The 27,663-nt window shown below is 39.1% G+C and overlaps 1 long non-coding RNA gene across 1 annotated transcript in view; it reads left to right on the plus strand.

The window, feature by feature from the left end:
- Positions 1-2,403: 2,403 nt before the first annotated feature.
- Positions 2,404-27,663, plus strand: part of LOC125168887 (uncharacterized) — a 36,296-nt gene continuing 11,036 nt past the window's right edge. Inside the window, exons 1-2 of the long non-coding RNA XR_007153330.1 lie at positions 2,404-2,508; positions 13,388-13,482. This is a non-coding gene — a long non-coding RNA (uncharacterized LOC125168887). The remainder of the gene's footprint in view (positions 2,509-13,387; positions 13,483-27,663) is intronic.

The following is a 27,663-nucleotide window of genomic DNA, read 5'->3' on the forward strand; positions in this document are numbered from 1 at the left end:
ATTGGGCTTGAATCACAGTTGCATTTGCATTGTGGAGTCCCATTTTTGTTCTGATTGTATATGAAATAATGCTGGAGGAGAGATTGAATACCCAGAGAGAGTTCATTTGAGGCATCCTGATGGTATCTGCCGTATGCAAGTAAAGAAGGAGACGTTTTTATGACATCTTCAGAACTTGAAGATTGAATTACAGTTTCGGTAATCATCAGCTTCCCTTCTCCAGTGTCACTTTTTGATAATATATTGCATAGAAAGACTTATGGTTCCAGTTTTATAAGCTTGCAATAAAAATATAACAACTGTTGTATTAAATTATTTAAGTTGTAAACCATTGTGAAAAAGGAGAAAAAGTTGTATCGACACAGAGCCTGAAAAACTGATTATAATGGAGAGCAACATGTATTGTGTGGATTATTCCCAAGTTTTTCCCTAGTTTAGCATATTGTAAATCTCCAAGATATCCTTCAAATCAATGTTTGGGCATGTAGCGTTCTTTTATTTGTTCATTGTTTAGAACTGTTGATGGCGAGAGAAAAACAGAACTTGTACACTTCCAGGTCACCAATTTATTTTAACAGAGTTATAGGGGCAAACAAAGTGAGAAAAAAGGTAATATAGAGAGACTTAAGATTAAAAGATGCTAACTGAAAGAAACCTAAATACTAAATGAATACATTCCTTCAGAGCAATATAGACTCTAGACATTGTCTAGTCTTTCTAGAATTTTCTTATTTTGTACTGGTTTTTATGGGCAATCAGTACATCTACTTTCTAGCATATTACGCTATTCTGTTGCTATGTATGAAAGGTAGTAGGCTAAGAGGTTTTCTCTTCTCCAGTATTCCTCCATAGGTCTCTTAGGTCTGCCCTTCCAATGCCAGACTTCAAAACTTTTTGTCCACCCTGCCTGCTTTCCTTTGCATTTCTAGGCCCCATTTATTTCTAGGCCCCAGAGAATCTAAAAGTATTCTCTGACTTGGTCAGGATGGTGGCATGCCATGCCTCTGCACTCACACATTCCCTCTCTGCCTAAACAATTGCTGGATATTGAAACATAGCTCAAATCAGTCACACACACGTACACACACACACACACACACACACACACACACACCCCTCTTGGCCTCCTGGAAGCAAAAAGGGATCCCCTTGACTAAATAATCAGATTTTATTTCTCTAAAGGAAATTAAAATAAGGAAGCCACATATTTCCACCTGGTAAATCAAACCACACAGAGGATGCACAATAACTGCAGGTTAACTGATCTATTACTGTTGTTCATAACAGTAATTCTGGCACTCTTACCTGCTGCTACAGATGTTGTCTCTCTCACCTAAATTCAGCAGCAGCAAACTGGCCGTATTCTCACTTTGAGAGTGGTGATGATAATGATAATGATGATGGTAATGATAATAATAATAATAATAATAATAATAATAATAATATAACCTGTATTTGCCAGGTACTTCATGTTAATTTATTTAATCCTCACATCCCAAATTAAATAAGTATTATTCTGGGGCACCTGGGTGGGTCAGTAGGTTGAGCATCCAACTTCAGCCCAGGTCATGATCTTGTGGTTCACGAGTTCATGCCGCACGTCAGGCTCTGTGCTGACAGCTCAGAGCCTGGAGCCTGTGGCAGATTCTGTGTCTCCCTCTCTCTTTGCACCTCCCCAGTTCATGCTATGTCTGTCTATCTATCAAAAATAAATAAAAACATTTTTAAAATTTTTCAAAAAGAAATAAGTATTATTCTAATTCTATAGAGGAAGACACTTAAGGCTTACTCAAAATCACATAGCTAAAAAGTATCAGAATCATGATTCAAATGAAGCACATGGCATTCATGTGCTTACCAACTATACTATACCAACATGGAATGATTCAATCTCTAGGTCACTATCACCAAAGGGAAAGAGTAGGATTACAAGGAAGTGTAGCAGACCTGGTTTTCCTCTGGTTTCTACTGTTCACTCATTTGTCATACATTTGTTTTGTGCAGGTAATGCGCCAGAGTCTATCCATGGTCTGAGGATAAAAAGACAAAAAACACGTGGTTACTGCTTTCATTATCCACTGGAAAGGAAAACCAGGTAAACAACTACAGTTCAATATGAAATTTTAACTGAAATGTATACGAAGTACTGTGACAGCACTGGGGAAAAAATAAAGTCCAAGGAATGCTATGTTTTCACTTAACTTGTGGGCAGCCTATCCCCAGGAGAATAGTAGATCCTCTAAGGAAGAATCCAGAATAGCTTCATCTTCAACTAAGAAGTTTTACAAAAGTGACTTCTTCCCCTTCCCTGGACTAAGGAGGAAAGCTAACTTAGCCAGATCATCTCCATCCATTTACTTGAAATCAGAGGCTCTTCTTTCTTCCTTCCACACCTACAGCTTTATGAGCCAGGAGCACTCAGATCAATTTGGAGCCACTCACGTCAGCAATCCGGAAATGGATGGTAACTCTCTTGGGCTACTTCCCTGACATCTGGAATCCATGAAGGTACATTGCTTGGTTTAATCAGACCCTCCTACACCTCCACTTCCAACTCTACAGTAATGAGACTTGAAATTAAGTAGCCATAGACATATAGATAACTAGTAACAAAACTACCAGTTCCCTTGGTCACTCCCTAACAGGTGATTTCCATCATCAGGACATTCCACCAAGCTGGCTTCATTGCATGGACATGGCCCAGTAGTAGAGAACCACACTGTTTCCTCCACAATAGCCAAAGAGTACCATGAGCTCCCTCTGAGAATACCTCGGAAAGCACTAGATACTTCCCATTCTTTATATCATTAAGAACCATGAACTTGAGTTCATAGTATAGCACAGATACTAGTCACTGTGTTTGGGCTTCCTAGATGCATAGTTTTGTAGAAAAAACAGAAATTGAAAATGCTCTAGTAAAGAAAAGGCAAAACTTTATAAAAGATCAAGGATAGCTAAAACCCCTTTTTTTAATCCCAAGTAGCCAAAGTTCTTTCTCTTCTAACCAAAAATGCCAAGTATCTTTGTAATCAAAGTCTGTTAATTTTTCTACCCAGACAGAACAGAAACAGGGTGTTTGGCCCCTGGCAACAAAATTTGTGGGACTACAACTAGGAAAATCTTTTTTCAAAATTTTTTTTAACATTTACTTATTTATTATTGAAAGGCAGAGAGAGTCAGAGCGTGAGCAGGGGAGGGGCAGAGGGAGACACAGAATCCAAAGCAGGCTCCAGGCTTTGAGCTGTCAGCACAGAGCCCGATGCGGGGCTCGAACTCACAAACTGCGAGATCATGACCTGAGCCGAAGTCAGATGCTTAACTGACTGAGCCACCCAGGCACCCCTATAACTAGGAAAATCTTAATAACAAGGTTGCCTGACTCATCTTGAATAAAGAAAGCTGTCAGGAGCTTCTGATAGACTGAGGGCTGCAACAAAGAGGATCTCCAAAGGGTTTCCTAGACCTAATAATAAGATCAGGTGGCCAAAGATCAGGGCATCTGTACTAGCCAGCATATCACTATGGATGCCCAGGTTGAGATGAAAAGCTTCCTAAAGACTATGAGCAGGTGAAGGATAATCATCTAACACAAGAGCTGTAGGGAACAGTATTTCTTCAGGGAAGCCGGCCTGGACCTGGAGTTTTTATGCAATAAAAGAATGTTATAACCTGCACTACAGAAAAGACCTGAAAGGCAAACAAAGAAAGGAGATACATATATATATATAATCTCTAGAAAAGAAACATTTCTACAGTTTATTCTACAAAATACATATATATGTAATAGTTTGGGACAACCAATCAGAGATCAACTGGTTAGGTTTGCAGGGAAATGTCATACAGAGATAAATATTCTATAACTGGATACAGCAGGCCTTGAAGACAGCAATTAGTATTGCTTACCATAGAAGATCATAAATATGGACTCATCTATGAATAATAACTAGGACTGCTGATAATGTAGTAACTTTTCCCCTTACTTATACCCTCAGACTGTAAGTGATAACATCTTTGAACATAAGGGACAATGAATCTATGCAAGAGATTTAGTTGAAAGGACTGGTTTGTTTCACACCAGCTGTCAGATAGGCCTCTCAAAACTCCTGTAAGTATTGGAAATAGTGACCTGAGGGGGAAAGGCTCATAGCCCAGGAACTGATCCCTTGAGCCATCCAGATCTCAATCCCTGACGATTTTGATTAATCCATGCTGACAAACCAGATTTGGATCAATAGAAATTATCTGTAACAAGAAACTAATTGTGTATTTAGTAAGTTTAGTGCCATTTTTGGTGGCTTCAAATTTATATGGAAAAGACCTTATTGACTTTTGAAATCAAAATTCATACCATTTTAAGGTAATATTGCCTTGGGTTATAATAAATTACAGTGTTCTACTTTCTCTCTTGGGTAATGTATGGTCTGAAGGCATCTAATCTGTTTACTCTTAGCCTATGAATATTCTTTAATTGTTATTTATGGAGACTTCAGATCTATTTACATAATGTAAAAAGCACAGAACATGTACCTCTTATGCTACTTTCATACACCATCCCTGTTTAAATGAAGCAGCAAATCACAGCCAATTTCAAGCCACGTTACAATCTCAGCTCAAATTATGCCATGGCCTAATAGTAAAAAGATGTCCCTAAAGTTGCATCATCTTCGGGATACAGGAGACCTCAGGTGTTAGAGAGCTACTGTGAGGCAAAGTAGATGAACCAATGAACCAGTGTTGAATTTATATTGTACTTTTCACACAGGAAGATTATCTAGGCCTTCAGTACACCTATACGTGAAGCCATGTGTGACGTCTAACTCTTTTCACTTGATTTCCTTATGGACCATTTTCCTGGAGAGGAAGATGGGAAATTTCAGCCAGCCACAAATGGACTGAGACCCGCCAGTCTCATTTCACATGGAGCAGGTGTCCCAGACAGAGTTTGACGCCAAGCCACAAAAGTGAAACAAAGAAAATGCTGTTAGGGCTAAACAGATGGCCCTTCATGGGAGCTGTGTCATCAGCTTAAACTGGGTTTGTCTTAGTATCTAGGGGCAAGCCTTGCCTCATAATTCTTTGCAATTTAATGTTATTGAAATCATCTTTTGGGGCGCCAGGGTGACTCAGTCAGTAGAGCGTCTGACTCTTGACTTCAGCTCAGGTCATGATCTCACAGTTTGTGATTTCGAGCCCCACACAGGGCTCTGCACTGTCAGTGCTTGGGATCCTCTCTCTTTCGCTCTCTGCCCCTCCCCCACACTCACTCACTCTCTCTCTCAAAATAAGTAAAGTTAAAAAAAAATCATCTTTTTAGCAGAAACTGCTAACATATCTAATAAAAGGAACTGACTAATCATTCTACCTTCATGGGCAAAAAAAGTTAAGAGGCCAGGGCGTGAGGTCACAGGTCTATGAGGGAACACTGCAAGGTCTGTACTTTATCAAATGCAGAAACTCCAAGAAAGCTTCACCTCTTAACCAGGTTGCTCTTTTTGAGGCCAAAAACAGAATTGCTCAAGCCATTCTCTGCCTTAAATGGATAAAAAACACTTCTGAATATTCACTAGTATCCTCTAGCGTACCTGCATTTGTTATATTAAGGATTTCCAGCAGACTATTAGTGTTTGTTCTGAATAGCGGTACCACTGTACCAAGCACATGTAGGGCAAGAGGTGAAAGGGTAAAAAGCCCTTGTTTAATAGAATTTACATGCTGTGTGACTCTAAATTGTTTAGCTGCCTGATAGAATTTTTATAAAGCCTAAAATAAATATCCATAAACTTAACAGATATGCAGGAGAACTAAGAAGCTGCTGCTTGTTTTATTTCTTCAAAGGTCACACTTTTTTTCCTATGACATAACAGTAAATAGCATGATAAAATACCTCCAATATATCATAAATTATGGAAAATAACCATTGACTTTTCAGGATAGTTTGGGGTATAAATACTTTGAGATTAATGTTATAAGTGCTTTTCAAATACAAACAAGAAATATTGCCAAACTCATAATTGTTCAAATAAATCATAAATATGATATAAATTAAAAATTAGATGGATGTTAGTCACACTTAGAAAAATGGCTTTAGAATAGTCCAATTTACTCATAAAATACATTGGGTTGAAATTATATAAATTTGAAAACCATTGGCGGTGGACCCAGGACTACTATTCATAATCTGAAAATCTGTTTGATTTTGTCCTCTGTATGTCTCCAGATTATAAATCGTCTGGTTCAAGGGCCCCACCTTATAAATTCAAATAATTCTTCAGCCCACTAATATATTTACCAACTATCCTACTGTCATTTAAAAGAAATGATGAAGTAGAAGCAACTTTAAAAAGATACAATAGCCGTATCCTAGGCCCTCTTCAGAATATTTATTCTCCAATCTAAGTCTCAATTCCTGTGTGTCATCCACATATAGCATATCTCTAGTTAAATTTTCCTTAATATCTGAAGCATTATACACCAGGAGCAAGCAGTCTATGATCCACAACCAATTCTGGGCCAGCTGCTTGGTTTTTTTGTAAATAAAGTTTTATTGAAACTCACCTACACGTATTGTCTATGACCTTTTTTGCCCTACAATGATGCCGTTGAATAGAAGCAGCAGAGACCACATAGCCCACAAAGCAAAAGGTATTTACTATTTGGCCCTTTACAGGTTTACAAAAAAATTGTCTACCTGTTATAAACACAAAAGAGAACTTAGGACCATTTCCCCCCAAAAATGGGGCCTCCTCACAGTTCCTACTATTTGGGGACACAACATGATATGTTCACATTCTTGGATACCCTCCATTCTAGTTACATATTACTGCATAACACAATACTCCAAAACATAATGACTTAAAACAACCACCATTGTATTATATCTCATGATTCTGCGGATCAAAAACTTGGGCAAGTCTCAACTGAGCAATTGTTCCGCTTCATGTGGCACTAATTAGAGTCACTCATTGGAATTTAACTGGCAGCTGGCTTGTCTGGAGGGCTCAGTGGTGTCAGGACCTCTCTGCATGGCCACTTTGGTAGGGTGGTTGAACTTCTTACATTACAATTCAGGGTTCCAAGGTACCAGTCTGCCAGTCTTTTCTTAAAGGCTAGTCCCAGAACTGGTACAGCATCAATTCATCTATAGGCCAGCCCAGATCCAAGGGGAAAAGAAATATACCCCACCTCTCAAGGAGAGGAATGTCAAAGAGTTTGTGGCCACCTTTAATCTCCTACCTCCTAACTTGTTTCTTTGCCTCAAATCTTTTTCCAATCTCTGGCCAGATATTCCTAAAATACCAATTTCATTATGTCTCTTTCCTTCCACAAAACCTCAAATGACTATCTCTTGCCTGTTTGGTTTAAACTCCTCTCCTTAGGTTTTAAAAACCTATTATATAATAAGAATCTAACATTATTTTGTATTAGTCTCTTTGCTGATATTAGCTGGTTTTCTCTTATAAATATTCCTTCCTTCACCTACTCTGTTCTGTATTATACAGATTGACTCCTGCAGAGAATTTTTTTTCCCTAGGCTTCTTGTCAGCTTCTATCTGGACTTAGCCCATGGGAGATACTGCCAGGTGATGGGGGAGGAGAGGCAGGCAGAAAGAAGCCAGGTTTCAAGAGTTCTCCTCTTCTCTCAGCTTCATGTCCATCTCTAGCACTAACTGCATTTGTATTTCTCCATTGTTCTAGCACCCACTGGCCACGCCTTCTCTAGTTCCATCCTCCACTGGGTGGTCCTGGTCTCTGAGCTCCCGAGACCCTACCTTCTCCCTTGTTCTTTCAACCCAAGTGTTATTGGCAGTTACCTGAAGTTGCCAATATTTCATTGCCACACTGTCTCCTGTTGGTCATCTCAGGTCATCACCTGTAAAATCAGTTCCTAGTTTTAAATTTTTTCTATGTTAAATACCTAAAGTGGTTTCTAGTCTCCCGATCAGACCCCAAGAGATACACTCTTCAACACAAAGCATCCACTCAAGGCAGGATAATTTCCTACCTCATCTTCCACCCTCCATGTTCCTGCCACTGTGCTTTAGGCTCGGACATCTGGCCTCATTCTTCAAAGCCAGCTCAAGCTCTGTCTTCCTCAGAAAGCCTTCCAATATCACTCTAGTGTTTGGTCCTCCAACTCCATCATTCCTTGGTGACTTCCAATGTGTGCATCTTCCCAGTTTGTAGTCTGTTGAGGATGCTTCTGCTGTTTCCTGGTCCTTGGAGTTCCCAGCACAATGTCAGTGCACAGTAAGCACTCAATACCTGTTGCCCCAATTAATTGGCTTTCACTTATAACTTATTTGTTGGAAATAATATCTTATAGGTCTGACTAATTTCTATCAAAGCTAAGATAGTCTGCACTCTTGAATAGCATCCTAACTAAATTTAGGAGTGCTTTTCTGTTTAGTGCTACTATTGCCTTTCACCAGTCTGGATGAACATGGTAGAATGGATAGAGACAAGCATTTGGGGGTGGGGGTAAGACATGGGGTATAACTCAACATCCTATATGAAGTAGATACCAAATAAATATTAAATGAAAAGGATAAGCCCATGACTGATGGATTTGTGTGGAGGAACCAATGAATGAAAATTTTAAACATGGCACAGTCCTTTGGGCCCTTTTATAAAGTACAATTAATTTTGGTATTAAAGGGCATGTATAATTTAATTTATAGCTCTTTAAATAAAATCATATTAAAGAGGAGGAAGTGCCATAAGAAGTAGGTATAATTAGTTAATTTAAGATTCAGCCTCTAAACTACGTCCCACATTTCTTATACCCTGAATCCATATTTTGTTTATTTTGTTTCTCTGGCTCCGTAACAGTGGTGGAAATATAAAGGTTATTCAATAAATACCTTAATTGTTTGAAACTATTTCCTTGCTATGATAGTATTCTATATGCTCTAAAACCAAATTAAATAGATGACGTTCCTACCTTCTAGGTGCACAATCGCCTTATGAAAGGGACTATTTCAGACAAAACTGTTCCACCGGGGCATTCTATTTTGCCAAATAAATTACAAATGCAAGCGTGCTCTAGAATTTACTGCTTTAGGGCCAAAAACAGTGTATCTATTTTAGACCAGAACATGGCCCAGTTTGAGTTCTTAAGATTTGGCATGACCTAACTCAGCTTCTGGTACTCCAAGATGACATCAAAAGGAGCCCCACTTTCTCCTGCAAAAAAAGTCTAATGTCTGGCTAATTTTGAAAATGAATTTCTCCCCCACTGCTGTTCGTAACCACAGAGACAGCCATTTGAATGCTTTACAAAAAAAAAAAAAAGGCCTCAAGCCTCCTCATGTTTCACCTTTTCATTGCACTGACGATCATTTAGAGGGCAGACTTGTTCCAGACAGCTTTAATTAAACTGTACCAAGGACGCAGATAGATGTCAATGGAAATGATCCATAACATGAGGCTAAGCATGTATTTAACAGTGTTCCATCCAGTTCAATCACCTTCTAGCATTTCAGTGGCTTTATATTCATGTAGCAAAGACTGAACGTGTGTATGTGTTTTTTTTTAATCCATCCCATTAGTGACCATATGCTTGGGCTTCGATGGATACGAGAACTGTCTGCAATCTGCCAGGGATTTAGGGACATCAATAATTTGTGAATAGTCATGTTGGTACTGGTCGAAGGGTTAAGTGCTCTGCACACCAGGGGCACCTCTTTTGGGATTTGAACTCTTAGTTGACTGTTAGGAACCTTATCCCCTGTGAGGTTCCTACTACATGCTGCTTGTCAGATGCATCCAGCTGTATGTAACTGGGAAGCATTATTAGCTCTGGGATTTAAAGATCTGTGTTAATACTGATAGAATGGTGTCTTTGAGTTAAGAAGCATGGAGAGTATATTGTAGCAAACTCAAAGAGGTTTTCATGTTCCATATTAAGCTTATGGTCTTTCTTTTTTCTTATTCTTTCATACATTCCTTGTGAATAGATAACAAGGCATCCTTTTGAGAAAGAGTTCATAATTGAAATTTGTTCCTACAATTTGCTGGTAAATTAGATTGCATCAGTCTAAGTGGAAAGATAAATGTCTCCTTAAAATAAGAGAAATTTTGTCATGAAAATCTTTGCTTCCCATTCCCATACCCAGAGGGTGAGAAACAGGTAATGTGAATGATTTTTGAAACTTAACTCATTTTAATGGTCTTGCATGAAGATTTCTCAAATACAGTTGCTTTAATACCGACAGCAACAGAGATCATATCAAATCTTTTGCATTATGTGCTAGCCTGTAACTTCATGTATAACTAAGCCTTGTTGGACTGGCTCACTATTGTAGCCCCTGAACTTGACACAGTGCCTCACAGACAGTATTTAATAAATATTTGTTGTATGAAAGGATGGATGGATGGATGGATGGATGGATGGATGGATGGATGGAAGAGAGCAAGGCAGAAGGGAAGGAAACACTTGGGAAAACAGTTTGTCAGCCTGACCTGCATGTAAGTAGTTGCTCTCTAATATTTTCTAGAAGCTGTCTTGGATCTGGGAGTGATGTTTAACAATAAAACATGTTTCAACAGTTTTAATGGATATGGATTTCAGAGCTAACTTACATTATTATGACCTCTTAATAATAGTAGCACTTAGTTTCCTTGTTGGGTAAACGGTAAGAATAATTATGTTGTGATGACAGATTTCCATGAGATTATGCTTTTTCTACCACGTATCTAGACATGGTTTTGTTTTAGTATAACTGAATACTCCCGTAGTGTCTTGTGGTTTCATTAAGGAGGATAATGATTATTAAGCAAAAGTATCTTTAGTTTTTCTCTCCTTAAATATCTCACTGATCTTAAAGGTAAAGATAGTTTGTCTATTTGTAGTTGATATTCTATGTGTGTTTGTTTCCAGTAATTTCAGCCTTCTTACCCTGGAGTAGTTTTACCCATCCCTTAATTGTCCCTAGCTGATGTCTAGAAGGTCTTTTTAAACTTCTTAACTGCACAATGAGGCCTCAGTGGACACCTAGATTGTGTCTGCTTGGGAAAATGCCAAGCACTAATGAGTATTTTGTTTAATGTAATGGAAACTGAAAGTGCACGGCTTCTTCCTTGACTGATCAATGCCCACTTCTGTTGTTTGAATGTATCTATACATTCTAAATTCTAGAAGAAAGGTCACAGAGGGCAGAGCACTTAGTGTCTGCCCAGGAAGGACTTGAAGATTCAGAATTGTGTTTATATGGGGCTCAAGAGGGAGAAAGTACTTGAGTTAGCACTCAGCTCCTCTTCTCTGTTCAGATAGCCATCCTTTCTCTCAAGCCCATAATCTTAAAGTTTTTCATGTTAGTTTTAAAGTTTTACATTAACTTAAGAAAATAATAAGGGATTTATTTCTATGTAATTATCTTTTTATTTCATCATCGTTTTGTTATTATTAAAAAATTGGCATATATTTACTTTATTGTTTGCCTTTTCCCAAGTTCAATCCTAATGTGTCCAACACAAATTTTGAAATAAATACTTAAAAACTATTTCTTAGTTACATTAAAAGTCAAATTTGCTGGAAAACCAAACCTTAACAATTCAGTAGGCCAATATGATCGAGTATGTTTGAGTGAAGCATAATGATTTCCATGTGGTACTAATGTTCTACACACAACTAAGTGGAAAGTATAGAGGTTGTTTCTGAGATTTCATTGAACCATATCTGGCTGAATAGATACAGAGCTCCCTTTGGTAGTAATTGTAATTCGTAGCCTACTTGAATGTGCTAGATAATTTTCAAAAAAGTAAAGATTCCATTTAAAACTTAAAAGAGATTTACCTCTCGTCTAAAGCTTCTAGGTTTAGAGATTTCATAAATGTTCTATGGCGATGGTGAGAAAAGATAGGATTTGAATGTGGAGAGTGGAGATAATCTAATTCCTCAACTTTGAGTGTAATGACGCACAAGCCATCGTCTTGCTTCAATCATACTATCTCATGCCTTTGGAGACTCTGGAACTATGCAAGTGTCCCCAAATTAGAGTTTATAAAAGAAACCTTGCCTGACCCTTAATAATTGTTACTTTACCGAAACACTGTAATACCTAAACTAAGTTGCTTATTACACTAAACATGAAGTCCTTTGACCCTTAAGGTTCAATATTGATCAGCCCTACTTCTGTCAATACTTGCCTCTAGTGTCAACAATTTTCAGTGTGGAAGAAATTCAGGAATGGATAGTCTTCTTAATCCACAAACACTCCAAATATTTAATTCCTATGCATTACACTTTCTGTCCAGTTAAATAATTTGCTTATTTCTTCTGTACTCCTAATTAATAATTAGAGACTGGGTATCATTGTCAGTATATCATGAAATGTCATTACAATAAGAAGTTAGCTATAAATGATCCCTATATTAAGTACAGGATTCATGTAACAATCCTAACTAATAAAATGTTACTCTAAAGGAGACTTAAAGCAAATGCACCACAAATTCAACAAAAGCGGCTGAGCTATTTTTTAATCCTGAGATCTTGGGGGGAAAAGGCTTTTAAAAGGAATATTCAAGTGCTTTGCCCTTGGATAATGTAAGAGCAGGTTCATTTTTTTTCTTGAGCTGTGGTATTTTTCAGATTGTCAAATGTGTATCAAAGAGTTATTCTCTTGGCAAGTTTTATGAATTTTAGTTCCGTTTTCTTGACAATTTAAAATTCAATTATCCAATTATAACTAAAGGTCATTAGTCTAATGTGGTAACTTCATGACAGTTTCAGTTACAAGAGGATTTCTTAGTTTAGAGAAGAAATTCTCCCATATGAGAAATTTTTATTGTACTTACAAGTTGAATGATACTTGAAAATATTTTTGTTTTCTTCTTGTGCTTGTATTACTTAATCAAAACATATACTTAATATTTTTTCTAATTCCATATTTATAATATACAGTATCCCATGCTTCATTTCTATATTAACATTATCAAATTAACAGCAAATAACAATGCTGATTTTTATCATCATTAGATTTTGTCTTAAATATTTCTTTAGGGTTGCTTTCCTGTTGTATTTTAAATAACTTTAACCCGAACATCACTTCCAGGTCTGGGGAAAGGCATTTTCATTTCAATCATATTACAAGTGGAATTTCTGCTAAGATTACAAACCAGAAAAGTTAGAGACCTAATATTTTAACATTAGTTCCATTTGGTATGATAATGGAGAACTCCTCAGGCAAAACATACCACAGAACCAGAAACAATGGATGCTTGCTGGCTGTCAGACCTGTACAAGATACGAGAGTCTTTATTCCTATCCTACCCCCAAGAAACTGACTTTGCAGTGGTAGATAAATGTATTCAACAGCTATTGATCGTGCACCTGCTGTGTACAAGGTCAACAGTGAAAATGCATCATTTTTCCGTTTTTGCATTTTAGAGTTCAAGACATTGCTGGAAGCAGAGATGGATAAGATGTTACCCACACTGGTTCTGGCCCCTGTGATCCATTTACCCTGAGGAGAAATTATCCAGGTAGGATGCTGGCTTAGCACCTAGACCGCCAAACAAAGATTCTACCACTCAGCGTGAGGAGTAAGCTTTTACACTAACTGTCCTCTGCACCATTCTGATGAGATCGGGCACATTCAGGGTGGTATGGCCATAGACCTCAGCACTATTCTGAAATGTCTTTATCTTACTGGTGCAAAGCTGGCCTAAAGATTTTAATACCAAAGTTCACAGTTAGGCAATAAGACCCAAAGTAAACTTTTCTATCTAGGTATAAACATGTGTTTTGCTTCAAGGGTTCAAAAATACTTCCTATTAACACAAACTCCCTTGAACTGTTAGCTCCCTGCTACAGCTATGTAAGTCAGATCCTTCTGAGCTACTTGAAATGTAAATGGACTGATTTTTCTGGTTGTGGTTTACCAATTATGTCAGCACCATCATTTCTTGTCCGCCGACCAGAGAAATTGTAGCTGTAGATGAGAATGGTATCTGACATTCTGTATGGCTTCCCTTATCAACTCACTTTTAGGGCCCCACACTTAGCAGAGAAAGCTCTTTTCTATATAGCAGGTTGTTATATTTACCCACCATTGTGCTAAACACCCATTTCACCCAGACCATCTCATTCAATCCTCACAGTGATCCTCAAAGTTACAAAGAGGCTCAAATGACTCAGACAGGTCATTACAAACTAAAGAAACAGCATTTGATCCAGGGTCATCTGACACCAGAGCTCTTATTGTTAATCACTTCATTTATCCTCCTTCTCTAAGAATTGTCTTTCCATAATTAAAATTAGATAACAAATGTTTAAAACTCTTTTACAAGAGTGAACTCTGAGAACTTAAAAACTAACTCTTGATCAAAATGGAAGCTTTTTATTAGTGTCCTAAAGGTAGAGCTAGAGATCAGAGGCATGTATATTTACTTCCAATTTACAAGTTGGTATGTAGGAACAGAAAACATGGTGATAAAAGACTATTTCTGCCTTTTTACACATTAGGCCATTCTTCCACCATCTAATTGTTCAGATGCATATTCTGCAGTGTCCTTCAGCTTCCCCACCATAGTCAAAAGGTTCTGGACAGCTATTTGAGTATATATGATGAGGTCTACTTGGAATAAAGAGTGAATGTGGTTTTTCTTTTTTCCCTGCGATATATAAGCATGAATCAATAAAGGATACTCTTGAAATTTCTCCAAGGAATGGCATGCATTTCCAATTAATCTCATAACTTGTCTTTAACTGTTTGGCTATGTTCCATAATTGGTAGGTGTTATTTTAATTCAGATACAAAAAAAGAGAGAGGGAAAGGGAGAATGGCCAGGCCAAAGAATGGGGTATACATGAGCTTTTAGACACATTCTACTCACCCAGTCAATCAATGTTTTTTGAGACCCCGATACATTTGGCTGATCTCTGTGAGTGAACCCTATTGTCAGTTCTTAACCAAATTATAAAAACGACTTGCCTTATAAGATTTATCAAATTGGTGGCAAAGCTTGCTCAGGGTCCAGGACATCAGGGTTACTGCTTACCTTTCAAGGGTGAGTGTCAGTGGAAAATCACTTAACCCTCTAGAAAAGATGGCTTTTAAGGAAAAAATGTGGCTGACAGAACCCTGGTAGACAGGGAGAGAGGAGGACTTGAAGTTTGGGTGAAGGTTCACAATGAATGCAAGAAAAACGGATCAGAGTGGAAAGTAAAGAAATGTTGAGAGAATAAAACCAATGCATCTTCCTTCACTATTGCCTCCATGAGAGCACCCAAATCCCTTCACACAGCACTCAAGGCCCTCTACAAGCTGATGCCAACCTTCTCCGCAAGTCTGAGAGCACTTCACCTGTGTTTTCTGTCCCACCATCTCACCGCGGGCTTTCTCCCAGCGACATGGAGCACTTTCACATGTAGGTGCCCTGGAATGTGCTTCCTACTCAGCCCCCACCTCATCTGCCTGGCAAAGTCTTACTCAGTTTTTGAGTCTGTATATGCCACTCTCTTTTCGTGAATACATTGTAAACTCTCCTCTCCCCCACCTCCACTCCCCACACCCAACAAGCAGAAGTAATTGCCTTCTCCCTAAGTTTCTCTAGCTCTTTCATTATCTGCCATATCATGTTGCCATCTGCTGGGAATCAAAAAGCCTATCTTATTCACCTTACTATACCAAGCACATAGTCATCATTGAATACATTTTTATTGACATGTGTTGCTTTTGGGTGTCCAGGCTGGCTTCCACTTCCCAGCTCCTCCGTGATACCCCCCTTAATAATAATGATGATAACTAGCATTTTTAAAGTACTCCATAATTCACCAAGCAAATTCAAACCCATGTTCTAAATACTGCAGACTTGGTGCCTTAAATAGCAGAAATTTGTTTTCTTACAGTTCTGGAGGCTAGGAATCCAAGATCAAGTTGTCAGCAGGTAGGTTTCTTCTGAGGTCTCTCTCCTTGGCTTGCAGATGGCCACCTTCTCACCTCCTCACATAACGGCCCCTCAGTCTGGGTTGTCTGGGTCCTAATCTCCTCTTTTTATAAATGCACCAGTCATACTGGATTAAGGCCCACCCATATGACTCGATTTTGCCTTAATTATCTCTTTAAAGGCCCTATCTCCAAATCTAGTCAAATTCTAAGGTACTGGAGGTTAAGACTTCAGCATATGAAAGGGGAATTGGGGCAGGCGGTGGGGGACACAATTCGCCCAGACCAATATCCATTATTTCATTTATTCCCTCCAGCACTAGCTATAGCCATGTCTCCCTCTGTACCATTTCATGGTGAGCTCTTCTGTGCCTCACTTAACTCCTTCAATGCTTCCCCAGTCTAGCCCTAAGTCTCTTTATTATGGAAAGGGCCTTGTTCCTTAATAAGTGAATAAAAACAGTACTTAGAAATTCCAGGGTTTCTTACAGAGTTTAAATTGTCAAAAACCCAGTGCTAATGTCAGTATAGGAAGAAAATAGAAAAACTGCCTCCTTTCTAGCACTGAGAAGACAGGAAAACAATGTAATACGTTTCTTTGGGTTTTGTAGTTACTAAAAATCTGAGTAAAGGATTTAAAGTTGCATGTATTAGCCACTTCAATGAACAAATGCTGGCCTAGTTAAGAAAGGAGTCAGGTGATTGCTACCTACTATATCAGCCTACCTTCTAACCCAGGGAAACACCCACCACAAGAATGTTCCTTTCATAAGAAGAAAAGTGCTTCTTTCCAAAGGGGTCTTAATCCCAGGCTAAAGTTGGGAGCATTGTGTGTTCTACAGTGTGTTGACTAAGAGCCTCTTGAGAACTCTGCAGATTTCCCTTGTTTCCATGTTAGTCAGGGGTGAACAGGGAATTCTTAGGCGGTACGAAGACATCGTGTTTTGCAGGTCTTAGCCATTTCTGTCTCCTCCCTCATAAATCACTCTCACACTGTGCCCAGAAAAAAAGCAGTCACGTGCAGCCCAATGCATTTCAGCATTGCATCTGAGCTCCAGGTGGAAGACACAGTGCATGTGACGTTGACCATGACCTGGATGTGGAGCTGGTCCAAACTCAGACCTACCTGTCTCAGAAGGGGAGTCACTATCTCTGTCCTCTTTTCATTTCGTGTGTTGAAAATTGGGGAAATAATGCAGAGGTTCAAGACATGGTCATAAGATAACTCCTCTCCAGTCAAGAAGTACCTCCCTTCCTTTTACAAGGTAGAAAAATGTGAAGTCATCCCTGTGAGAAAAATGGTTTTTGAAATGTTTTCGGGAGGGTGAGAGGCTGCCGTTTCTCCTCTTCCTAAGTCACTGGTTCTTTTTTTCTCTCCTCTCTTCTCCCTTTCACATCCTCAGGCTTTTAACAGAAACATTTTATATCCATATAGTGATGTGACTTATGTGTATAAATAGATGCAAATAGCTATTAAATGTTCGGGAAGTAGCATAACCATCTTTTTACACAATTTGTGCTGGTGAGTGTTTCTCATTATAATTTCCCCTATCCCCTGCCGAAAAGCACTTCCCAGAGATCTTTGTGGCAATATATGTACCCAGATTATGATTTCAAGAAACCCAGGACACTGTATGGAGGAGAATGTCTTTAAGATTTGAATGTTTTAAAAAATCATTTTAGAGAGAGGGCGAGCAGGGAAGAGGGCAGAAGGAGAGAGAGAGAGAGAGAGAGAGAGAGAGAGAGAGAGAATGAGAATCTTAAGCAGGCTCCATGCTCAGTGCAAAGCCCAACACAGGGTTTGATCCCATGACCCTGGGATCATGACCTGAGCCCAAATAATGAGTCAGACACTCAACCAACTGAGCAACACAGGTGCCCCTAAGATTTGAAATTTAAGAAATTTTTTGTCATTAGGTGATCAATATTTAACTAGCAAGGTTTTGATTTTAGGATACACAAATATATATTTGATTTTTGTTTCTAGAATATTTTTAAGAATATATGTAGGCTAATTTTATTCTGTTTCCTTGATTTTATTAACCATGCCCTCTTGCCAGAAGAATTTAGGATTTAGTGATTGTGTCAAAATTAGTCTATGCTGATGAGTATTCCAGTACCCAAAACACAAAGGTGTGTTAGAAGACCCTGTCAGTGCACAAGGAAAACTGTAAGCAGTTATGGGAAAATGAGCATTTTTCAAATGAGCCTTGATTTCCCTCTTCCTTATGCACATCAGGCTATGAAAATACCTCTTAATATTTTTCCTCCAGATCTGTGTCGTGTATGTGTACGTCTGCCTACTAGGTCTTGTCCTCTCTCCCCTCTCTCTCAAGGGCTCTCCCTGTTCTTCCTCTAATTGTTGGGCAGTGGGACAGAAAGATGGATCTGCTAAGTGAGTAGAGCTTGCAGAGAGCAGAAACAGATTTACTAACTTTGATGATGGCTTCTACTGAGTTCTTACCATACACATGGCTGAGTTGCCATAAAGCTAGCTAAGCCAATCGCCCTTAATAGGTTAAAAGATGACATCGAGAAATTTTAAGCAGGAATGATTTCATTCTTTCCTCACACCAGTTATATGGTTAGCTGGTTCATGCACTGATTTGTTATACCACATAGGGCTGGCTCACAGTCCCTGGCAGATTTCTGAAGTTTTGATGGAGTCAGAAACTGACTGTCTCCTGGGAATGTGTAAAGAAAGGAGGTTGGAGCTCTTCTCCTTCAAGGACACTCTCTTCAATCCATTATCTCCTACCCGTGCACAATAGTCTAGTCTATCAAAATACAGTGATTGAACAAAATTTGATTTCACATAATGAATGCATTGATTTAATAAAGGGTTTGTAGTACATGGTATTATAGTTCCCTAAATGAACACTGAAATCCTAAAATGAGAAAACTTATCATTGGTCCCAGTTAAATCATAGCCACTTTTTTTAACCTGCATACCCTAATAAGATACTAACCCATTTGATACTTAAAAAAAAAATCTGTTATCTTATATAAGTGCTTAACATTTTCCAGCTATTTTAAAGCCACCTGTTTTTCCTATCATAAGTACATCTGGCATCAGGCAAACAGATTATAGCCATGGACAACTGACTAATTTATGATGTTTTTATATTTTCATATTTTTGGCAGACTAATCCAGTTTGATATATTAACCCAGCTTTCAGAGATGAATCTTGAAATCTTGCACTCTTGCAACCCTTTTACTTTGTTCTCTTCCAAACTCTAGAATATTTTTTCCATGTCCTAAAATTTAATTAGAAAACAGACAGGGAGAGCAAACTGAATCCTTATGTTCTGCCCATCTAGTGCCCTATCTAGCTGGCTTCCTAGAAGAAATTATGTATCTGTCTACCCAGTGTTAGTTGTGAAAGATCTTTGTACTTTTGATCATTCTCTCTTCCTAAGTTCATTGGGCACACTGGCACTTGTGTTTGTATCCTAGTTTGACAACTGCATTTTTGCCTACATGTAATGGGAGTTTGGTAGGTCAAACAAAGTAGAAGAGTCAGTTGCCTGTCTTTGCGAAAAAAAAAAAAATTGAAGTTTTGAGCAACAGGGAATGGAGGCAAGACTATTTTCTGTAGTTAGAGAAGCCAAGTCCACTCAGCTTCTCAGAGCATCTTTTTGATTCGACCTCCCCTGATGGGTCATCCCTTGGCTATTTATGGGAATTTTAACTGCTGGGTTGAATATGCCATATTCCTCCTTTAAATATCTACCCAAGGCCCCAAAGTAATGGATGTGTTTTTAATAAATCTAACGTATAAAGCATTCATCAGACATACTTCAAAACAGAGAAACTATCAGAACACCCTGAAAGATTCATTAGAACATTTTTATTTTTTGCAGACACTGTCACCAAGTTAAATAAATGTGTGTCAACTCAAAACTGAGATGAGAAATGGCAGAGTGTTTTATGGATTGAGAGTCAAGAAGATAAGAACTCTAGTCTTATCTCTATTGCTGACTTGTTTAATGACTGTAGTATGTTTATCACTTATTCCTAACCACTCTTCCCTCTGGCCAAAAACCAGAACAAATGTCTACAGAGGATTTTGAGCTCCTAATAGAATAGCTCTCAGTAAGTTCAGCTGAAGTAATAAAGCCTTCCATCTATAAGCATAGAGTTAGCTTGCCAGGGCTCAAGGCCCAGTTCCACCATTACTTGGTACTTGACTCTGAGTTAACCCCTACTGAAGAGTATTAGGAGGCCTATTGTTATTGTACATAATACTGCAATGAACATCTTTTAACAAATAGATGTGTTTGTGCATTTATATGTTTATGTCTGTAGGGAGAATTCCTAAAAGTGAACTTCTTCACTCTAAGGTTAGGTAAATTTAAAATGTTCATGTATATTAAAAAATAATAATTAAATAAAATTAAATAAAAATCAGTAAATAAAATATTCATGTATATTGCTAACTCGCCCCTCAAAAAAGTCATACCAAATTTGTACTCCCGAATACATGTACGTTCCTATTTCTTCACACCCTTGCTCACACTATTCACTGGCAATCTTAACTTTTTAATCATTAGCAGTATCAAAAGTCAAAGAGAGAATTTCACTGTAATTTGCACTTCTTTGAGTAAATATGTGCATCTTTTCATATTTTAGTAGTCTCATTAGTTCATGCATACCCCATTCCCAATTTCCTAGTGTGTATTTGGTGTTTGTCTTTTTGCTTTGTAATGCTCTTGGTAGATTAATGTCTTTGTAAAACCAGAAAAGTTGGGAAGAAATTCTAGTTAATTTCATTCATGAAGGATACTTATAAATTTGAAAACTTTATGGTGATCAGCATTCCTACCTGAAAAAGCGTAAGACCTCCCCAGGTATGAGCAGTGAGATGCCCTAGCTGTGTATCACCTGCATTGTTACCATACTCATCTTTGAAATAATCCATATTACATGTAAAGCAAAATGCAGAGAAGTCCAAGATGTGATCTCTACCCTTAAGTAAGACGGGAAAGCTCATCTTAAGTAAGAGTAGTTAAAGGATATAAAGAATATTGCTTCAAAGAAAACACATACTTGAATAGACAGAGAAAGATTCAAAAGTACAAGAGTGAGAATTAAATGTGAGGAAACAATAGTAGACAAGGGTGAATAGAAGAGAGGTTTGGATGAGGGGACAGGGGGAAAGTTCACATATGGAAAGATAGGTTGGAGTCAAATTATTGAAGGCCTTGGCTACCTGGTTTATGCCTGGATTTTATGCCATAGGAGCAAGTGAAATTTTTGACACCAGTATGAAATAATGAAAATAATTTTTAGAAAGATCATTGTGACCTGTGAATAATGAATGAACGAATGAATAATTAATTAATTAATAGAAAATGTCACATTGGAAGAGAGGATGACAACCATATTAATACTTTCTGTGGGAGAGAATCAACTAATTTAAAGGAAAAGTGGTTAGCATTTTCGTCAATTTATAATGCATAAAACAGCTATAGAACTAATGCTACCTAATGTTACCTAAGAAAAGAAAACTGATCCAAACCCAGAATTCTCTGTGTGTAGATTGAACATTCCAATGCAGTGCCTTTTTCTAAATCTGTGATTCAGCTTTCGTACCCCTCCACTCGCTCATTCTGATGATGGTAAGCCTTTCCCTGTTGGGTCTGGAATTCATACCAGCTTTCTCACAGACCAAGAAATTCCAAACATGCTATTGTCATTACACCTCATCAGTCATCCTAAGGAATGGCTTTATTTATTCTTGTGATTTGGAGAAATGAGGTGATGGTAGAAAGGACTCAGAATAATGGGAGGAAGGTGTTGGCTTCACAGAAGCAGCAATTCCTTTCTTACTTCGTTTCCTTTACATGTTCCTAAAGGTTAGGTAATTGAGCTGAGCCCCCTGCACTATTACTGCACTGCAGTATCCGTTCAATAAACATTTATTGAGCACCTACAATAAATGTCAGGTACTGTGTAAAGTACTGGGAACAGCATTTAAAATATAGACCCAGTCCTTCCTCCAAGAGGCTTACAGACTGGCGGGAAGCATATAAACAAGTTCACATTCTACTGTGCTCTTCACACAGGACAAGGGGTTGGACTCTTCCCTTGAAATGTTCTACATGTAACCACCCTACAGTACCCCGTCTCCAGTTCACTTCATGTTGTCCTCCACTTACATTCCTTTGTGTACTAGGTATAGAATCCATTTCTGAGGGGTATTAGAGGATAAAAGGAATTCAAACAACATATATCTGGTAAACTTGCTGCAAAATGCCAGATGCGATAGTGGTTATGGAGATCACCAAACAGTCCAACGTGAAACCAATCCATGAAATTGGAGAGATGCAGTAAATGCATTTGCAAAGGTAAACTTCCTAATGCGGGTAATAAGTATTAAATAGATGGCACAGATAGTAAGTGCTGTGGGAACTTAGAAAACGAGGCAGAAGAGGTGAGCTTTGCACTCTTCCAGACGAGGTGAGCTTTGCACTCTGTCCTGAGGGATGGATCTAACTGGAATAGGTAGAGGAGACCAGAGGTGTCTTGTGGAAGCCTGATTAGTGGTGTGACTCTTTCAGTTCCCAAGGACAGAAGGCCAGTACAACTGACTCATGCAGAAGGAGTGGTCATGGGGCTTCCACATGGCTGGAGTCATGGGGTTCTATGATTTGAATTAGTTTGTCTCCCCCTCTTGGCTCTGCTTTCCTCTGCACTGGCTTTTGTCTCAGACTGACTGACTCCACCTAGTTGCTGCCAGGTTTATAGTTTGGTCCATTAATCACTCAACACAAAAGACAATGGTTGGGTCTCATCGCAGTGGCTTCCTCCATGAGCTCATTTTTTTGTTCTACACGTACAGAGGGGTAATGGTCTTACCCACTTCTCTTCTCTAATAGTTCCAAACAAACTCCTATGATTTACTCTGATTGGACCCACTTATATCAGTTTCCCATCCTTGAGTCAATCATGGTAGCAAGGAGACTGGACTTAACTGATTGGCCAGATCTGGATTATGTCTCCAGCTTTGGAACAGAAGCAAGTGGGGATAGCACCATCTGAGCCACATCAAAACAAGATTAGGGAAGAGAGGTGGCTCCCCAGAGGAAAAAAAACTGCAATGCTGTCACCAGAAAAATAATAATCACCATCACTTATGATAAAGAATTTACAGCAAGTACTAAAAACTTACTCCCTGGGTACTAGTCTAAACAACTTTCATATATTATTTATTTATTCCTCCTAACATCCTGTGAAGAAAGTAATCTTATCCCCATTTTTAGGTGAGGAAACTAAGGCATGGAGATGTACAGAAATTTATCTCATGGCTAGTAAATGTCACACCAGGGAGTTGAACCCAGGCTATCAGATTGCAGAGTTCATGGTCTTACCCACTATATTTTACTAAAATTGACTTCCTTACACACAGAAATCTAGCTAATGCTCAGACCCAGAAATGAGCAAGTGCATCTGAAGAAAGGTGAGAAGACCAGCAACCCAGAAAGATGGTAATTTTGGTCTTTTCTCACAGCTATGGTAATATCCAGAAAGCTTGTAGGCAGTGCTATCCTCACCAAGAGGTCAAGTTCTGACCAGACCCAAGCAACCATCAACTGAACGTCCAAGGGGAATGAAATGATCACTACAGAAAACTGAATTATGCCCCAGAAGCTACCCCAGCCCAATCCACTCGGCAACTTGTAGTTCACACTTTTACACAATTTACCAAGCACTGATTTCATATCTATGTGATTCAAATTCCCTCTCTCTCTCTCTCTCTCTTTCTCTCTCCTGCTTTGAAACAGTATTCACAGGGCATATATAGATCTTAGTTAAAACTAACAATGCATTTAAAAACACACACAAAATCAAACAGTTGCCATTTTGGCATTGAGAAATAGCAGAGCCGGGCTTGAGTCTGTTTACCATGCATTTCCTGATGCAAAGCAAAAGCAAGCACAGTTGAGAAAACACCACAAAGCATTATATGGCGACAGCTTGTGTACTTCAGAAGAGAAATGGATACATTAGGAAAAGTTTTTCTCCCTTTGATGTAGAATATGTGCTCTTTTTTTGTATTAAAATGGGAGTTAACTTTAAATAAATAAAATTCAGCCTGTAGGCTTCAGAAAACTAATGTTGTATTTTGACAATGTCATTTCTCTGATCCTTGGAAGCATTATGGGAGTTAACTTGGGCCTTCGTCATGATTTTCCTTTATGGCATGGAGAGCACATTATTTTTTCATCTCTGTGTTATTGATTTCCCCTCACTTCCTCCCACATTTTCTCTCTGCCAGCTGTTACCTCTGCCCCTTCTGCTGCCCCACTCACTGACTCATGCGAAGGAGTGGTCATGGGGCAGGTGAAGAGCCATTCTGCTTTGTCTTTGGCTGCACGCCATCCAGGCATGGCTGCCTCAGTACTCCCTCCTCAGGTGCAAACCTGTCCTCTGCGTGGTTTCAAAACCTGGACAGACCTGCCTTTAAGAGATCAGAGTGAGCCTTGTGTTCACCTGATAATGCAGCGGAAGACACACAATTTGTACTTAGCATGGCTTTCATTGGATTTGAAGATGTTCCCCTCCGTTTAGGACAGAGAATGCAGGAGCCTAATACGCTGATGAGACTTGTTTTCTTTTGTGTTTCTATTTCTCCGAAAGAGTACTGAATAGTCAAATATCACTCGATCTGAGCTCCCGTAGAATTTGGTAATAAAACCTTTTTTCTTCTTTTTTTTTTTAATTTTTTTTTTAACATTTATTTATTTTTGAGACAGAGAGAGACAGAGCATGAACGGGGGGAGGGCCAGAGAGAGAGGGAGACACAGAATGTGAAGCAGGCTCCAGGCTCTGAGCTGTCAGCACAGAGCCTGATGCGGGGCTCGAACTCACGGACCGTGAGATCGTGACCTGAGCGAAGTCGGACGCTCAACCGACTGAGCCACCCAGGCGCCCCTAAAGCCTTTTTTCTTCTAAACAAAATTACTTTCAGGTAAACGAATATGTAGACACCTCAAATAAGGTGTGCTTTGCTACATGAGGAAAAGGAAGTGTTTTTATCCTATTAATTGTCCATTTTGATCACTCTTTCTATTCAAGGAACTGCTTCTAAAACAATGCATTTGAAACATACAGAGCTACAATTAGAAAAAGAAAATTCTTTAATATGAAAAAAGTTGCCACGATTGAAGAATTTTCAGAGTTTCTTGGTTATTATTTGGAAATTTATAGCTTCTAGAGTTGAAGTTTTTCAAACAAAAGGTGTATTTGTGTGTAAGGAAGAGTCTGAAATTATATGCAAAACTGTGTGCATATGCATGTTTGTGTTCTGAAGAAAGGCTTCATGGCTTTAATCAATTCTCAGGAGGGCTGATGACAGAAAGAATTCCCAGTTCACCTGTCTCACCCTCCCTTCCCTTGCTTCTCTGAAGTCAACAGCTCTCTGTCTCTGCCTCTCTCTCTCTCTCTCTCTCTCTCTCTCTCTCTCTCCCTCTCTCACCAGCTTCCTGTTAATCCCTTCTCAGATGAATTGTTCTTTTGTTTTCTGACCCAGTGAGGCTGAGCCAGGGTGGTAATGGTGGTAAATGGCAAGACTGCAGTGAGCGCCCTGGGGGTGGGCTGTTAGGAAGATGGACGGTGCCTCCTAGACCTGCCCTGAGGAGCATCTCCTGGGAGGGAAATGGTGCATCCAAGATGCCACCGTGTCAAACCTCCATTACACTGAAGATACACAGACCGAGACCATCCAGGGGAGAGACTGAAGTGGGTAGTAGCTTTCCCTGAATACTTCCCTGTCATCCATTTTTTTCCCCATTTGGTTTTATTTCTTATTTGATGTTTCAGGGCATCTTTTCCCCCACTTTCCTTGGCTTCGGTATCCATTACAACATCCTAACACTCTAATTGGCTTTCTGTGGGGGCAAACAGGAGGCATGGCTTCCGGCAGGATAGGATTTTCTGTCCTGTTGATTGATGGGTTAATTTTTATTGGACACCGTGTGCCACCAGCAGAACCAAAAATCCAAAACACGCTTCTAGCTTTAGGAGTTTATATTCTGATGAAAGTAAGACAACACATTCCAACCTCCCAGTTTCTTTCTCTTACCAGTAGTATTCCCTTCTATTTCTTTCCTTTAAGACAAGTCCCCATAAGCAATAAGTGGATACTGAGGTACCCAGACACATAATTTAGGGCCCAGAAACATGCTATTAAAAAAAAAAGCTGAGGTGCCTGGGAGGCTCAGTCAGTTAAGCATCCCACTCCAGCTCAGGTCATGATCTCACGGATTGTGAGTTTGAGCCCCACGTCAGGCTCTGTGCTGACAGCTTAGAGCCTGGAGCCTGCTTCAGATTCTGTGTCTCCCTCTCTCTCTCTCTCTCTCTGCTCCTCCCCTGTTCACGTGCTCGCTCGCTCTCTTTCTCTCTCAAAAATAAATAAACGTTAAAAAAATAGAAATTAAATAAATAAATACATACATACATAAGCCAATTGGATCAGGCAGCCTGATGGGGGAGTGGGTTCATTGGAAGAGTTTGAGTAATCATATTCATTGACTGGTTGTTCAATGCTGGACTTTAAAACAGTCAAACATTTCTCCAGATTCTTTTGGTTCTATCCTACGTCATTAGATTACATTATGTCAAATTTTAAGTAGTCATTTGAAGAATGTTTCATTGTGCCTCCATGTCCATGCTATAAGAATCCATATGATTATTCCTCCATAAATTAACACCCCCCCCCTTTCCAGACATTTCACTTTCCTTTCACCAAGTGCTCACAGCTGAGTAACCCAGAGTGTTTCCCAGTTTGCTCAGAGGAAATTTAGTGCTCAAATAAGCTAATTGTTTCCTCTCTGAATCAGTCACGATATTTCTGAACCACCATTTCCTCCTCTGTAAAATGATGGTATATTGGAGATGGTGATCTTTAAGATTCTTCCAGCTCTGCATCACCTCCCAACACACACACACACACACACACACACACACACTTACTTTCTTGTATGATTTCTGATCTCAGTCATACCCTTCTTTAATTACAAAAGAAGCCGCATACCAGTATGACCCATGTCTGTCTTGTTCACCTATATACCCCTGGTTTCCATATAAATGGAGTGCACTCAATATATACTGAAGGAATAAATTACTCTGCATGCATCGTGATGTGCGCCTCAAAGCCTTCTTTAGAAGGAAACGGTCCATAATATAAATTCTCACATTTCATTTGCATACAATTCTTACATCATGTGTAAAAATCTTATGTTCACTCTGCCTGTGCAGCTACAGGTAAAATGTTATCCCTTCTTTCTTTTCTTTTTTTCCCTTGTTGATCTAATTCTCCTGCATAGTTTTCATAAAAGTCCCCAATTTGAAAAGAAAGCTAAAATGTAGAACAAGAAACCTGCCAGCTGGTGGCCAGAGCTGGGGCTGCTCAGAAAGAAAGGAGCAAGGTCCCTAAGCCCAAGGAGGCCACTAAACCTACCAGCTGACCACCAATCTAACAATACACAGAAGGAACAAAGCTCCTTGTTCCCTAGGCTAAAAATGCTAAACTGTCCCAGCAAACAATGGGTCTGATGCTTCAGAACTGGGCAGAATGAGCCAACCACTGCCCAGAGGCCCTGGAGACTCCCATTGTTGCCCAGAAAGAGTCTACCCTGAAACTAGGATCAAAACAACTTCAACCATGTTAAATGTGCTGCTTTTATCTTTCCCTGTGAGTCAGAGGTTTTTCTCTCAACATAAAGCTTAGCCAGAACAATGAGATGGTGTTCTTGGAGAGGGGGATGGCAG

This window comes from Prionailurus viverrinus, chromosome B3 (genome assembly GCF_022837055.1).
Source record: "Prionailurus viverrinus isolate Anna chromosome B3, UM_Priviv_1.0, whole genome shotgun sequence".
NCBI classification, from domain to species: domain Eukaryota; kingdom Metazoa; phylum Chordata; class Mammalia; order Carnivora; family Felidae; genus Prionailurus; species Prionailurus viverrinus.